Raw genomic sequence first — 4,224 nt, forward strand, 5'->3', positions numbered from 1 at the left:
CTCCTAAAATATGTGTTCTCTAAATGTAAGACTCTCATTAAATTCCTGTATTTAGTAACCTAAGGTATGACACAATTTCTTCTGTATTCATATAAAACTACTCACATTATGCTTTCAAACAAATTCACTGACTTGACATCAAAAACTGAAATCAGCTGCTGCATCGAGTCTTAAATCATCGATATAAAATGACATGCTATAATAATATTTATACAAAAATATACCTGAGATCAGTCTTTGTATCTTCAATCTTAAAATCTAATGGACTGATTCATAGATGTGTCACTCCTCACAGACACACAGCTGGACTCTGCTCCTGATCTCTTCTGATGAACTGAACTATAACAGAGAGAGATTAAAGTCAATCCTCTAAATTACCAATATTTAATAAAGAACATACTCCTATATTTCATTTAAACAATCACTTTAAAAAACACTTCAGGATCATTTCATTTAAATTATTTTATTACAAAGATTAATCATATAAAATGAAATGTATTTGCTTTCATACAAATGCATCTCTCTGTGTAACAATATATATATTAAAATATCTATTAGCAATGTACATTAAAAACACACACACACTCTCTCATATATCTCTAGAAATTATGCATTCACGAATATAAAATTACATGCTATAATTCTCTCTCTCTGTCATTTAGCACACACTTCTTCTCTCTCCAAAATGACTTACAAATGAGGACACACAGAAGCAATCAAAATCAACAAACAGAGCAATGATATATAAGTGCTATAACAAGATCAGTTAGCTTAACGACAGTACATCCTACAAGGTTTTTTAATGATACAATAAATAAAAAGAAAACTGGATTGAATAGAAAAAGAATAGAGCAGGGCTAGTGTTAGAGACATTTTTAAAGAAAAACAAAATTCATTAGAAAACAAATAGAGTGCAAGTCTTAAATAGAAGTCATGTGTTGTTGTTGTTTTTAAAGAATAGGGGATTAGAATCATTTCAGATTGCTAGGAGTTCGAGGGTCAAATAAAGATCAGAATAATAATAATGCTGGTTTTATAGACAAACATCAATGCCTTGAACTTTTATCACGAGCAGCTAGTGGTATCAGTGCAGATTGATAAACAGAGGTGTGATGTGTGTTCTTTTTCAGCTCGTGAAAAATTAATATTGCTGCCGTGTTCTGGATTAATTGTACAAGGTTTGATAGAACTGTTTGGAAGACCTGCTAAGAGAGAACTGGCAGAACAATAATTTTTAATAAAACATGTACTGTGAGCTCAATGGAAACAGGGGTTGTGTTAAATATCTCTGGATATAAACATCGTATCTCATCAAGCACAGCCAGACTTTTTGGATTTAATGATGTTTATTTTAATCAAAATGCTTTTGTCACTTAAAATGTTTTGTGTGAGAGATTCATATATTTATTGTGTATAACATCTTGTACTGAAACCAATATCTTGTTCACTAAATATGTCTCAATGTAGGTTTTGGTGAGCTTAATAGGTACATTTACCCTAATATTTATATAAAAACATACCTGAGATCAGTCTTTGTATCTCCACTCTTAAACTTTACTGGATGATCCATAGACCAATCACTCCTCACAGACACACAGCTGGACTCTGCTCCTGATCTCTTCTGATGAACTGAACTATAACAAAACAGATTTAATCCTTTATGATGATAATCATTTTCTTCAGAAGTATTTTATGTTTCATCAAAAACACTCCATGATGTGGATTAAGGTGTTCAGGGGCCCCTAGGCTGCTCTTTGTGTGAGGCCCCCTTAATCATTATGCTGTACTAGAGTAATGTATTTAGTCCCAAGCATGGTCCACATGCAGAAATGCGGTGAACCCCAGCTGACACACACACACACACACACACACACACACACACACACACACGCACACTCGCACACACACACACACACTCTCTCACTCTCTCACACTCTCTCTCTCTCTCATACACACACACACTCAAACACACACACACACACTCTCTCTCTCTCTCTCTCTCTCTACACACACACACACCCCACCCACACACTCACACACACACACACACACACACACACACAGACACACACACAGACACACTCTCTCTCTCTCACTCACAGCACACACACACCTGAGACAGCCAATCCTACAGTGTTTCCTCCATTCCCCAGTCCCCCTCAGGATTGTGTGAGACTGTGGTGGGTGATAATTGGTTCCTCTAGAGCAGGGGTCTGTATTTTTGGCCCATTTCCCACTGAATGTAAATTCACGTTAGAGCCACAAAACCATTTGATCCCTAAAATGAAGATAACATGGCATACAGCTAAAGTTTAATATTCAGTTATGTTACAGGACACGGACGCAGCAATCATCTCAGAAGTGGGGGGGGACAGTCAAATGTCATAAATGTAATAATAATAATAATAATATGTCTAATTGAAAGAAAAAAAAACTTTTACCACTTTTAAGTGGCTAAGAAATAAAATATACTGCTGAACAATAACCAATAATTTGTATTCTATAATATTTTTGATATTTTCCTAAATGACAGTTTTATGATTGCTTTATCTACTACAAAAAGTTACTACAAACACTTTTTCCATTTTTTAATCAGAGAATAAAGCAGAAAATATATTTTATAGCTTCTGTACTGTAATAATAAATGCTGTCAATGGGGTTGCATGATAAATATCTGCCCGATAAGTGTCATCTCATCAGTAAAGCCGGTTCTCTTATCAGCGGTAAATTCCATCAGGTCTGCATTGATTAGGTCGCGATATTTATAGGTGTGATATTTATCATACACCCCTAACTGTCAATTAGCACTGTATCATTCATATACTTTATTACCTGTAGATGACTTGAAAAACATCTTGTTCACTAAATATGTCTCAATGTAGATTTTGGTGAGCTTAATAGGTACATTTACCCTAATATTTATATAAAAACATACCTGAGATCAGTCTTTGTATCTCCACTCTTAATGTAGATTTTGGTGATCCATGAGACCGGTCACTCCCTCACAGACACACAGCTGGACTCTGCTTCTGATCTCTTCTGATGAACTGAACTATAACAAAACAGATTTAATCCTTATGATGATAATCATTTTCTTCAGAAGTATTTTATGTTTCATCAAAAACACTCCATGATGTGGATTAAGGTGTTCAGGGGCACCTAGGCTGCTCTTTGTGTGAGGCCCCCTTAATCATTATGCTGTACTAGAGTAATGTATTTAGTCACATACATGGTCCTACATGCAAGTACAGTTGAACTACCACACACACACACACACACACACACACACACTCTCACACACACACACACACACACACACCATCTCTCTCTCTCTCTCTCTCACACACACACACACACACACACACACACACACACACACACACACACACACACACACACACACACTCACACCCCACTCTCTCTCTCTCCACACACACACACACACACTGAGACAGCCAATCCAGAGGTGTCCCACCATCTCAGTGTCCCCCTTTGTGAGACTGTGGTGGTGATAATTGGTTCCTCTAGAGCAGGGGTCTGTATTTTGGCCCATTTCCCACTTAATGTAAATTCACGTGGAGCCACAAAACCCATTTGATCCCTAAAATGAAGATAACATGGCATACAGCTAAAGTTTAATATTCAGTTATGTTACAGGACAGGGACGCAGCAATCATCTCAGAAGTGAGGGGGACAGAAATGTCAAATGTAATAATAATAATAATAATAATAATAATAATAATAATATGTCTAATTGAAAGAAAAAAAAACTTTTACAACTTTTAAGTGGCTAAGAAATAAAATATAATGCTGAACAATAACCAATAATTTGTATTCTATAATATTTTTTTATATTTTCCTAATGACAGTTTTATGATTGCTTTTTTTTATTCTACTAAAAAGTTACTACAAACACTTTTTTTTTGTCCATTTTTTTTTAAATCTGAGAAATTAATGGCCAGAAAAAAAAATATATTTTTTTGTGTAGCTTCTTTCCGGTAACTGTTAAAAAAAAATAATTAAATGCCCTGCCCTTGTCATATGGGGTTTTTCAAAACGATAAATATCTGCCCGATATTAGTAGTAGCCCTCAAATCCCTCATCAGTAAAGCCCGGTTCCTCTAATCAGCGGTAAATTCCATCAGGTGCGTGATTAGGTGCGATGTTATCGTACACACCCCTAACTGTCAATTATCACTGTATCATTCCTTATACTTTATTACC

General features: G+C 35.5%; 1 long non-coding RNA gene across 1 annotated transcript; it reads right to left on the reverse strand.

The window, feature by feature from the left end:
- Nucleotides 1-220: 220 nt before the first annotated feature.
- On the reverse strand, nt 221-2,974 carry LOC122144365. Its single transcript, XR_006159677.1, has 3 exons — nt 2,936-2,974; nt 1,521-1,634; nt 221-339 (listed from the first exon to the last, which is right to left on the reverse strand). It is a non-coding gene; the product is annotated as an uncharacterized LOC122144365 (long non-coding RNA).
- Nucleotides 2,975-4,224: the final 1,250 nt, after the last annotated feature.

Source organism: Cyprinus carpio, unplaced genomic scaffold (assembly GCF_018340385.1).
Source record: "Cyprinus carpio isolate SPL01 unplaced genomic scaffold, ASM1834038v1 S000006655, whole genome shotgun sequence".
Lineage (NCBI taxonomy): Eukaryota > Metazoa > Chordata > Actinopteri > Cypriniformes > Cyprinidae > Cyprinus > Cyprinus carpio.